Source organism: Malurus melanocephalus, unplaced genomic scaffold (genome assembly GCF_030028575.1).
Source record: "Malurus melanocephalus ecotype Western Australia unplaced genomic scaffold, MMel_1.1 scaffold_11, whole genome shotgun sequence".
Classification (NCBI taxonomy): Eukaryota; Metazoa; Chordata; class Aves; order Passeriformes; family Maluridae; genus Malurus; species Malurus melanocephalus.
The window spans coordinates 2,642,304-2,655,266 of NW_026623243.1; the positions used below are offsets into that span (position 1 = coordinate 2,642,304).

A 12,963-nucleotide genomic window follows, 5' to 3' on the forward strand; every position below is an offset into this window, starting at 1 on the left:
CCATTCCCTGGTGGCTCCAAAGGTGGACATGCTGCTGGCCAAGGCTGGGCCAATTAGAATTTGTGCTAATGCCTCTGTGATAACAGATTTAAGAAGAAGAAGAAAAAATRTTATTGTACAGTTGTAATTGCAGCCAGAGAAGAGTGGAGTGAGAACATGTGAGAGGAACAGCTCTAMACACACCAAGGCCAGCGGAGAAGGAGGGGAAGAGCTGCTCCATGTGCCAGGGCTGAGATTCCCSTGCAAGCCGTGGTGATGACCATGGTGGAGCAGCTGCGCCCCACAGCCCATGGACACCCMTGCTGGAGCACATGGATCCCCGAGAGGAGGCTGTGAGCCCATGGAAGCCCATGGAAAGAGAAGCCAGTGCTGGAGCAGCCTGTCCTTGAAGGACTACACCCCATGGAAGAGTGACCCACCCTGGAGCAGTTTGAGGGGTGCTGTTACCTGTGTGATGGACTCATGTTGCAGCAGGTCACAGGGAGCTGCTCATGAGATGGACTCATGCTGGAGAAGCTCATGAACTGTCTCCTGTGGGAGAGAGCCCACAGTGGAGAAGGGGAAGGACTCCTCTCCCTGAGCAGTGGGACAAACAGTGGGTGATGAACTGACCATAACTCCCATTCCCATCTCCTGTGCTGCTGGCAGGACGGAGGTAGAGCTGGGAAGCAGAGAGGGGTAGGGGGTAGGTGGTTTTAAGGTCTGATTTTACTTCTCATTATCCTGCTCTGATTTTGTTATTCAATATCTCTAATTTGAACCATTTATCTCAACCYGTGAACTCTTCATTGTGTTTTCTCTCCCCTCTCCAGCTGCAGAGAGGAGTGAGGGAGAGGATTTGGTGGGTTTCCGGCATCCAGGCAGTGTTGACCCACTACACTCTCCCAGTTTTGTTTCATTTATTTTGACTAATAGTCACAGGATTATTTTTCAGSATCCATGTGTTTCTACTATACATAAATTAAAATTTGATTTCACTTTGAGATTATATAAAAACAAGCAAGAACTGGTTTAGCTCATCATTAATTAAAATGCCAGGTTTCACTTTGCTCTTTTTTTTTTCATTTTCCTGTGGTGTTTCTTACTGTTTTAAGAGTTATGGCTTCCCTGGATAAAATGTAGTAATAAATATAAAAATCAGATCCACTGAACATGAAAGTCACTACTGGTGTACTGCTCTAATAGATCTCACTTTATCTGCTTTCTCCAGATGCACTGAAAATGTCTTCCCTAAGAAGGCAATAACTTAAACATTTGTAAAACCTTATTATGAAGGCGCAGCGTCCTAATTCCTTTAGGATACAAGCAAAGGTTAGTTCCCAGGCTGCTTTTAAAAAGAAAGCTTACATTACAGTATTTCAGGAGTGCATGTTTTCTGCTATATTTTAACAGCCAATAATTATCCCAACCTCAGAGCTGCCAGTCAGCAGAATGACAGGATACTTTTCTTTGTTGTGTGTTAAAGAAAGTTTTGGGTAATATTGTCACAGAATGTCCAAACTTTAAAAATAATCTTAAGGTAAGATTTCAAGGCTAGTTAAGGGGATCCAGATTCCCAGTCTGTGCAGTAAACTGAAAAACATTTTTTGATAAAGCCCAGAAATTAGAGACTGGTAAATGACCACATTTCATGTATATAATAATTGTATATATATGTGTGTGAATAAGAATATGTATGTATAAGAAATTGTTATACTTGTTCATCAATTATGGTGAGTGAGTACATACAGACACAAAGAAATCAGTCTGAAACAGAAGCTAGGCACAAGTGAGTAAGAGAAGTATGCTCCATTAATTGCTATAAGAAATATTACACCAGCCATGCATTATTGACATTGATTTAGCTGGCAAGTGTGATTGCCAAACAATTTTATGAGATTTTTCTACATTGCAAGTCATTTTTACAAAAAGGAGTTATGAAATTGAGCACTTCATTGAACCCTGATTGTAGGAGGATAACTGCATAATTAGGTTTTAAATCATTACAGCACATATGAACACATATTTTATATCAGCCATTTAACAGACCTGGAAAAATACAAGCATAACATAATAATATATATGTTTTAAACAAGGTCTGCTATCAAATTTATAGCTATAAAATCCCAAATTGTTTAAGCAAGCAATGAAATAATGTCAATAGAGTTCTATGCTACTGCTTCCTCTGTTTCCCTGGAGGCTTCTCTCACTRTTTTCCTGCATCATCCAATTCTGCAAATGCACATGAGAGCCCATGCTGAAGCAGCAGAGGGACTGAGAGCCTCAGCACAGGAGGTTCTTAGGACAGAATTCCATTAGCTTTGACATGAACTTCCCAGAAGGGAGCCAGTGCAGCCTTAAGAAAGAGCAGTGCTGTGGTTTTGATACCTTCTCTGTCAATATATCAAAACATATGTTTACTTCTGCTTGATCTTTTTTTTCCTCCAGAGTTTTTTGTTGTTATTTAATTTGGTAAAACTAGTGCCAAGAAAGTTGTTGTCACATTTATACCTGAATCTTCAACTTAATTGTTAATAAGTACAACACAAAGTAACTTGAATCCAATAAAGGAGTGCTGCAATTTTACCTCCTGACCTCACTTAACTAAAGAAAATTAAATTTCCATCTAAAATAAAAAATTCAGTTAATTTCAATGACATATTGCACTGAGTTATACAAGAAAATAAATCTAGATGGCCCAAAGTTAARTTAAAACTTTATTTCAGTTGTCCATTCTTGATTCTTTTTCAAACTTCTATCTTCCCCTTTTTGCTCATTCTGACTAGTATTTTTATATATAGACATCTYTCTTACTTTCTCTGCTTAGGATAACAGCAAACTAATTCTGACTCAAGCAAAATTTGCCATGCAAAAGCAAATTTTCAAGGCTCCATCTTCGGCATGTCTTTAATATGTTCCTCCTGGCTGGTAGTAATGAAAGGTTTGACATCCAAATGACATTAATAGCCTCTGACCTCTGAAACAAGTTTAAAGAGTTATTCAATAATAGAATATTGCCATATTTTTAAGGGGAAGCAACTGAAACATGTTTATTATGAAACCAAACCACATACTGCCTGTCCAGAGTAATACTTGTGTTTCAGGTATTAGTTCTTCTGACTCGAGTAGTAAAAGGTTGTCAAAGCAGGCTGAGAGAAAAGGGAAGGAYGGTTTTACAAACATGTTGTGGTATTCATTAATTTTTTAAAAAATTAACTGCTTGGGAAAGATTGTGGGTTTCACAGACTTTTAAACACATTYTCCCTGAACGATATTAGAAGACAGAAGTAAACAACCTCTTGAGGATTCACCTCACACTATTTAAAACATGCTGAAGGAAAAACTCAATGATAGTAGCATTAGCTGTAAGTTTGCAATCACAATTTATTTCACATTTAGATCACAGAWACACTATCCATGTATTTACTTCTTTTCATAACACTCAAAATTTCATTCCTGTGTTCAATACTGCCTTGGACATCAGYAGATTAATGAGCCATAGTAGAATATCTACCCACAAAGAAACTACATCGCAATTGCCAGTGCAAATACCATCTTTTTTAATCTTACATTCTTTAAAATTTCCCAGGATGTATAATTTTCAGCATTTAAGAAAGCAGAGTGGTCCAGTATACACATCATTTTATTACTGGCAGATAAAACTGAGATAAAGAGATCTTTACCTTAGAGGACAGAAGGAAAATACAACTGCAAGTATTGATCCTGATTTTAATGTTGTTTAAGGTATTATTTGGTCAAGGAAGCAGCCTTCAGAAAACAAGAGGACTCTTAGGAGTCAGGAAGAAACTGGGTAACTGAAATAACAGGGTTCATATTGCCATAGTTTTAAGCTCACTGTGATACCCGGAGGAGTTTATCAAAGTTCACATTTTCAGGTAAACTGTAATAACTTCAGAAGAACTAAGTATAATCTATAAGTAATTTTCGACATTGTAAATGAGTCTAAAACAGTGGAAGGAATTAATCACCTGGCATTTACTTTGTGCAAAGGAGTTCCAGAATTTTTACCACTATAAACTCCTTGATTTGGCATCCAAAGTAGGATCTTGGGTCATTAAAATGGTTGTCACTRTGAGTAAAAAATGCATCTATCAAAATAGTCTTTAATTTGCATATCAGAGACCGTAGCAAATTTACACTGATTGCACAACAATTGGACTATTTCTGTATCCAAGATATCCACTGCTATGAAAAAATATTTATCCCTCTCTATTGTGAGCTTTGGTGACATCACCTAGATGAGGAAAGTAAAGCAATTACGATAGCTTATCATACCTTTCTCCATTGAACTCTGTATCTTGGAGACCTCAGCAGYATTTAATAAATTGTAGCCATATACACAGTATATAAATAGATCACACAGAAASCAAGTAAATTAGGTTTGTGCAGGCATTGTTCTTGTTGAAATCACAGGCAGAAATAGGACAAGGTCAGGCCTTACAATCCTTTAACAAGCAGCACTGACAAMATGTTGATATAACCGTATTGATTTCAATAACTATATTTTGTTTTATGCTGGTGTCAGCGCAGAAGCAAGTTACACATATTTTCATGTCTGCTCCAACTTGAACAAAGCCCACTGACAGAGCTGTTGGCACCAGCAGCTATTTCACACCTTCGCTCTGGGCTGCTCACTGCAAGAGTGACCTCACTAAGCCACCAGCCAAACTCTGTGCTAACGTACTATCATACCAACATATGTTAGCAAAAAGTGGGTGTAACTTATCAGCAAGATGCTGAGGTAAAAGACAGTCTCATGCCTGAAAAATGTCAAGGAAATTGTGAGATAGCTGAGTTTTCTTCAGAGCTTTTTAGTTTGGTGAATTTAAACCACAGTCCCAGATGATGAATCATTCATAAAATTATCTTCATTGACACCCTTACCAGCAGTTTCTAATATCTGTTTCTTCATTTTTATGCTATCTATTCAAGCAATGGCCATTACATATTTCAGTTTGTTTTTTAAAATGCTTATTAATGACACTGGTGACATCCCTTTTCCTATCTGTGACACCAGGCTCTTACTTTCTGTGTGGTGAATTAATGACAGCAATTAACTCYAGGCCTCGACAACACACAATTTCTGCCTAAGGGCTTCTTCAAACATAAAGGAGGAGAAGATTGATTAAAACAAATGCAATTAATTTAATGTCTCTTGATGATAAATGGTCAGATGTAGTACATATGACATCTTGAAAATCCAGATCACGCTCTTGAATAATATCACTTCAAGCTTAGATTCTCATGTTCAGAATTAGGTCAGATATATGTTTTCAGGCTCAGGAAAAAAAATTGTGTGAAATTTACATATTTAGTTTGGAAACAGATCAGTTAAATGAATAATAAAAATGTTCTTCACTATCAAAGCTACTAACCTTGACAATCTGTAATGATTATGGAGGAAATCTCTGGATTTCCTACTTTGTAAGTGGAGTTTCCCACCTGTTGCTAAAGGCTTCTAAAGAAAATTGATGCTCAAAAATCAGTTTCTGTGTTTAAAAGCACAGATCTTCTGGGACGCACATAGGCAAACATAAACTATTTACAAGAAAGTGCAAACTTGAATGTGTCATTTCCTCTGAGCAACACAYATCAATTTCAAGTGTGAACTGTGCAAATGCACAAACAGTGAGGTATTTCTAAATAACAAGAGGCAGCTTTAGAAAAACAGTGAGGAGACAGCCCATGAAAATCAAACTCTTAAAACACACAAGTAATAATTTTATAAATTACTACTTAAACTGTGTACTGTTTGATCTGCAAACACCAGTTGCAGCCTGAGAAGCAAATTGTGTCTTCCAAGTATTAATATCATTGTATAAATGTAGATTTCTAGCATGCAAATCATGCACATGCACAACTCTGTGCAGATGGATGAGAATTTGGATCTAAATGTTCAGACAACAGAAAGAAGTGTGTTATGAGAAGAATTGTGATAGCATATCAGTCACACATAAATATCAAAATGTTAAAGGAGTGCTTGGCCAATTCACAAACCTCATACAAGATCAGAAAATCTGCTTTCTAAATTGGAACAAGRTAATTGATTCACCCCACCCCAAGATTATTTTAGACATTTCCTGTCATGTTGAATTTCTGAACTGAAGACAATGATGATATCCAGTTATATTATTGTTGTTCTTTTATGCAATGTGACATAAATGATATGAGGCATCTCAACAACAGAMAGTAGACCAGGAAACTTTACCTGGGGCTTCGCATGAACTCAGTTTCAGCTCCTCAAAACAAAACAGATTTTGTGCCTTCTTTTACAGTTTTTATATAATGAAGAGGAAATACATTATTTCCTACACAATGTTCCGCTACACAAACACAGTTAAGTGTTGAACATCTTTAGCAATTAATATTTCATTAGAACTTGGTTTTCTGTAAAACTCAGAAGATAAACAACTGCATTCTGTATTTACTAATTTAGATTGGGTGCGGGGTGGGGATGAGGGATAAAGATTTACACTGCCAATAYGACCATTGGCACTGTTCAAACTGCACTGTAAAGCTTTGATCACCTTCAAAACTGTATGAGGACTTCCAGTATAACATTAATGCAGTGCTGCAGTATTTTAAAGTATAAAAAGGGTTGTTCTTACAGAGATCACCCTTCTGTGAAATACTGAGTAAATGGCTAATTAAATCAWGGTTCTTCTGCTGCTCACTGACCTGAGCACAGTCTCTACTATAGCATTGAGGAGTAACACCTCTCACAGTAAGCTTGGTTAAAATATTATGAATTTTATGAAAATATTTTAGATTCCAGCATACAAATCTCTCATAAAATGGAAACAATTTTAAGGGGTTGTGGATTCTTCAGAAAAAGCAAGATAGAGAGGCTAAGTGTACAATACATCACCAATTCAAGTCCTCTCTCTGAACCAAGGTCTCACACATTCCAGTCAAAGAGCTATTTTTTATCTGTACATCATGGGTTTTTTTCCCATCCCACCCCTTTCTATCATTTTTATCCATCTGCATTTGCTGTCATGTGGCTCTACTAAAACATCCTGGGGAAATGGAATTTATATTTTTCATAGTAAGGTTAGGCAAAGATTGATGTTGCACTGGTAAAAACTGAAAAGTCTTGTAAAAGGAAGAAATACCCTGTTCTACACCAGAAGCCTAAGGGTTATTATTCATCTCTGTCTATTTAAGACTCTGTATTGAGCCAGACACATCTAATTAATGAGTTATTTTTCAAACATGTAAACTACACTGCTACCTTAATATTCTAACAGCTTTGGCTTCTATAAGTCCACCTTRTCTCATTACTCTCAGGATAATTGTAAAGCTAGTGTAGACTGAAAGTTTTTGTGTTGTTCATTCTTCAGATAAAACACTACCCTGAAGCCAAAGAAGAGCAATCAGCAGAAATGTTGTGGTGTTGATACAGCACTATTTTTTTGGTACGTAATTGGTGTATTTGTGTTATCATTTCTTTTTTTCCTCTCAAAAGATACAGCTGTATCAGACAGGTCATAGATGATTCGAAGGAGAAGCCCGTTTTGATTGCCCAGAAACACAGAAACAAGAGAAAATACTGTTTTGGTGAAGAAGCATAAGTAGACTATAAAATTTATTGGGAAATAATTTTCATGGCAATGAAAGAAAAAACATGCATCAATGTGAGCAGAATGAAGTTGACTTTTAAAAACAAGTCTGATGCTGACTCAATATTGAGGRCACTCTTTTCCTCTGCTTATATTCACAAGAGTCTGCCATTTGGTATGAATTAGGTAGGAAAAACTGSTGCAGTCCTTGGCTTGCTAGGATGAGTCTGACAGGAGCTGCTCTAGAATTAGGAGCCCCCTGCAATGCTAAAACACAAATTGATGATAATCCCTCCTAACCTTCAGCAGGCTAGCAGGTCTTCCTATTAGCAAGCAAAACCATTTATTATTGGAAAAAATAGGGTTATTCCTCCTCTTGATGTATTCCTTCTTGCTTATTCGTTAGCTTGAGCAGAAAGTGGATTTGGCTTCTATCACTGTTCCAGAAACCTTTAGGGAGAATAAACCCCAGCATGCATACTGACCACACGCTCCTAATCCCTCCAAAACATTCTTTGTTTCGCACTTTTATATGTGCTATATAGAAATGAAACAAGTTAAGCCATTAAAGGATTGGGTTTTATTATTTTGACACATGTAAAAATCTAGCAGGCATATACCTCACTTCTGTGATTTTGGTGATGAGTACAAGCATATRCAAAAACTTACATTTTAATTTTTACTTGAGACAAAAGCATTAAAAATCTCATCTACCTACATTTTCAATAAACTAGCATTTTTAGGAGTACCAATGCAGTACACCTTGTGAAAAAGCACAGTGTAAAAGGCAATTAAGCAAATTATTAATGGTGATATCAGCCCAACAGTAAGAGTGTATCCATTATGAAGTGCTTCTTACAGAAATCCAATATGTTACTTTATTTTAATAAATTCTGCCAAAAAATCAGACAATGTACAAGCAAACTCTCTTAAAACATCCACCTAAGAATAATTTGCAGTTCCAAAAACTATCTGAAGCAATTTTCAGCCCTGCAATTAAACCAGATCTTCTTTTCTGTTTTCTTTTAAATTCTCCCTTYGCAGGGATAGGAAGCTTACAACTTCTAGAGAAAACCAGCAGGATGAACATGAGATGCAGAAACAAAACATATTTAAAGACAATCTATTGCATATTGCAATGGTCCTCAGTTTCAGATTCAGTGCATCAGTAAGATCAGGGYGACACCTTAGGAAACATTTCACATGGAACGCTTCACAAAGAACTCAGTCATACTAATTCCCATTGCAAACTCTCTAAAAGCTCAGGTGTTATACRCTGACATGAAATTCTGGTCAAACATGATCCAGATCAATAGAAATCTTCAGTWATTTTGAATCTTGTTTATATGATGAGTTAATGCTACTTCACTCACACACCCATCCACCGTCACCCCTCCATCCCTTCTCACATACAAACATGCACAATTAGAGCCTGATCTTCTACATTAAAATTCCCATGTCAGAAAGGTTGTGAATATGTAAAGCTTTTCTGACAAAGGTATTAATTTTAATGATTGTAATCTCACAAACTGATTATGACATTGAATAATATTCTTTTCCCATTTAATTTTCTCTTTTTCAACCACAAGAAATATAAAAAGAATTTACCAACACTGGACTTGCAATAATGAAAACCAACTAATAAGGAAATATAGAATAAAATTAGGTTTAGAATAAATAGATGTTCATTATACTGGTCTGGTTTTCTGGTTGGTTGGTTGGATTTTCAAACTACATGGATTTGTAATGGAATGAATTCATGTGATCATTTTGCATTATCACTTTGCCTCAAAGCATCATTGAGCATCACAGTTGAAAAGGAGGAATGTTCCATGGCAAGGAAAGAAAATGGTGSTTGAAATCTTATTTTTCATTTCTGCTAAAATCCACTTGAATGATTGCAGTGAATATGTTTCCAAACATTACCTGAGGACACTGTAGAGATGCACTAAGACAGCACKGGGCACCTGTCAGTCATTTCACTCATTTGCCAACTCAGTGTACTCTAAGAATGCTGCCTTGTTTACTGTTTTAATTACTGATTAATAAATTTATTATTTTCATTTTTTTCTCTTAATATTATTAAAAAATAGACTAATTCTTCCAACTAAAAATATAGTTTATTCAAGATTTTTTTTTTTAATTAAATGCCATAAAAAAGTATGAGTTCACAGGGACCAGCTGGCCACTGCTGGGCCTTTGATTATTCTGCATTATCCACTTATCAGCCCTAAATATGAACATTCTGGAAGTTCTCTGTAGGGAATMTAAAAGGCAAATTAGCACTGAAATTTTCTGGAAAGGATTGAGAAAAAAAGTTTTCTCATGGAACAGTTTCAAAGCTRTTGGTCACAAAAAGCAAATTGAAGAGAGTTTTATGAGAGCAGCAGATGTTTCTGCCTTTTAAAAGATAACACCTTAAATGTCATTCTTAATACTGCAAGTTTTGAGCATTTTCCTTTTGGCCCTTTTACTGTATCTTCCATGATTCTTAGATTTCTCATAAGTATTATATTGTTCTATAAAAATTCTAGATTTTTCCAAATAATTTTTTTATATATATCAATGTGCTATTAATCTTGCCTCCAAGTTTTGCCCATATTTCTGAAGGACACACTTTTTAAAACYACAAATGAATTATGAGTTTTAATGTAATTATTGTCAATTCTCATGGGTTTTAATGATCTTAGCAAATTTTAGTAAATTACGCTTTTCCTTGTTAAGAGACAATTCTTAAGAGGGACTGAGGGAAGATAAAATTCAAGGAAAGTGGAATTAGATGAACACAATTCTTATTTTAAAGTGGGAGAGAGAGGGAAAAGTTACCAAATTCAAGGCCAGTTAGTTCAATTTCAGTTCCTAAAAAGTGGTAGAACAAATAATCAAACACTGAGCACTTACAAGATAAGAAAGATGTGAAGATGAGTAACAGTGACAGTGGATTAATCAAGAACAAATCATGTCAAAATTTCTTTTTTCCTCATGTTAGCATAATAGGCCTTTTGGATATAGAATAAACAGTCACATTTTCATTGTGCTTCCATTTAGAAAGCTACCCAGTGTTTTCTCTCATGACCTTTTGATAAGCAAACTAGGGAAACGCGCCCTGGACAGAATTAGTGAATGCTGTTATTAATAGTTCACTGTCAGGCTGGACAAGGCTTTGCAGTACATTTCCACAGGGGTCTGACTGTATTCATTACATTCCTTAATAGTTTAGATAAAGAAATCAACAGTAGGGTTATTACTTCTGAAAGTTAACAGACACCATGCTGGGAGAGCTGCAAATGCATTGTTTCAAAATTATCCAAACAAACTGAAGTCTAAAGAAAATTAGGTATAAATAAGGGCATGATCTGCATTTCATGGTAGAAAAATTAACCAATTTGTTTCAGAATAGAAACACCTGGTAGAAAACAATAGTATTGCATTAGTACCAGGGGCTCTGTCACAAGCTGAATGTGACAGCATTTTATGTAAAAATGTCATTTCGAAATTTATAGAGATTAWTTTTAAACACTCTTCCATCCCATTCAACACTAGCAAGACCTTCAGTGGAATATTATATCTAATTTTGAGAACAGTAATTTAAGAAATACATGGAACAAGAGAAGCTCTAGAGGAAATATTAAGAAAAGGAAATGTTCAGTAAGTGGTTAAAGAAGGTTGATTGAGTCCAGAGAAGGGACCGGGGGGGGGGGGGGGGGTGGAAATGTTAAACGGTAGGAATAATAAGAAAACGAAAGTTCTCATTTTTGTCCCCTGTGTATTTGAGTTAAAACAAGCTGAAAATTCAAGATCACTATTCCAAGACATGGAATAACAACTTTCATCTGCAAGAATGCAGACTGAAGTTAAACCTAAGGCACTGAAGCAAYTGGTTTGCGTGCAAGGGGCTGTGAAATCATTCTAGCAGACAGTTTTCAAGAACAAGCTGGACAAGTATCTGTTACAATGAAAACCATACAAATAATCCTAAWTTTGGTAGTGGGATAGAACCAACAACTCTTCAAAAGCACCACAAAATTATTTTGTGCTATTATTATGATCCTACACTACACAACTGCTAATTGTGTCACTACAAAAGTAGAAGCTTATGGACTAATCATGGTGTAGAATATGCAGTAATGCACTTTTAAGAACCATCTCTAAAACTAACTAGTTAGGTCTGATTTGTGGTGAAACTTGACCAGAGCATTTACTCAAGGTCTGAAGCTATGAAAATCATGAAATGAATGTCTGAATTTTAAACACAGATATGAGGAGTAATTATGTGAATTTAAAACCATATGTAAGAGGCTAAAGCAGTTAAAAATGTCATTCTTCCTTAGAATTATGTTCACACATTACTGCCTAATGTACTGTAATATTGATTCCATTAAAGAGAGAGAAACAAACAAAAAAAMCGCCAAAATACCATCCACAACCCAAACCCTCATTTTACTTCCAGTTTTAAATATTTGAAAATCCACAATATCATTTAGCTGGAATGGAAACAGAAATATTCCAATTTTCACATCATAACCTGAAGAAACCTGTCTGACAGGTTTTAAAAGTGATTCTGAATTTCAGTCATAAGCAGACTGCTAACTCAAACACCTCTATGTCTGAGGTGAGCCCAGGGGAAATATGTAAGGCTGCACAAGATGTGGTATTGCTTTGCATTAGAACTTAAGGCTAAAAACCATGTATCTGAAATCAATAGGAAGTTTAAATTTAATTATGTTCACCTTTTTTGTCATCTTTCTATTTCTAATAGATTTAAGTGAAATTTTTCATTAACATTATTAAGCATTTATGTAACAAGAGCAAATATTGAGCATTACAAAAATACCGGTTTGATGTTCTCTCTTTCAACAACAGAGCCCATGTCCTCTTTCAGAAGATTAACTCCTCAAGCCTGCAGATAACAGTGACTGACAAAATATCCAAGAACATCTGAAACTGTCAAGTCTTCACTGCACTGCTCGTGCCAGATTTGCAGTGGGTAAGRAGCCATAAGACAGGCTGTTCAAAGCAGCAACAGTGATTTACAGCTGCTGCTTTCCCTCCTCCCCTCTTTCACTGGGCTCTCTACTCTTTCCTTTTGCTGCTTTTGATGGTTCTGACTGTGGAAACCTCACTGCACTTTAACAGCAAATGAGCACAATCCTGTGATCAGCACCTCTCATTTCAGAACCTCAGGCAAGTTAATAAAAAGGCATAATTTTAACTCTGAGTAAAGTTCTTTAATTGTRAATAACACATTTTTTAAAAAAGGTTATGTGTTTGTCAAATGAAATTGTATAATGATCTCTACAACTTATGTGTCGTCTCTACTCTGTTGTTACTTAAAAATTCCTGAAAGAAAAAATGTTCAGATTATTGCCTCCAGAAAACCTCTTATATTGTCAAATTTATT

The 12,963-nt window shown here is 35.8% G+C and overlaps 1 protein-coding gene across 1 annotated transcript in view; it reads right to left on the bottom strand.

Moving 5' to 3' along the window:
* Nucleotides 1-12,963, bottom strand: part of LOC130580614 (metabotropic glutamate receptor 8-like) — a 177,955-nt gene that overhangs the window by 86,894 nt on the left and 78,098 nt on the right. The window lies entirely within an intron of this gene.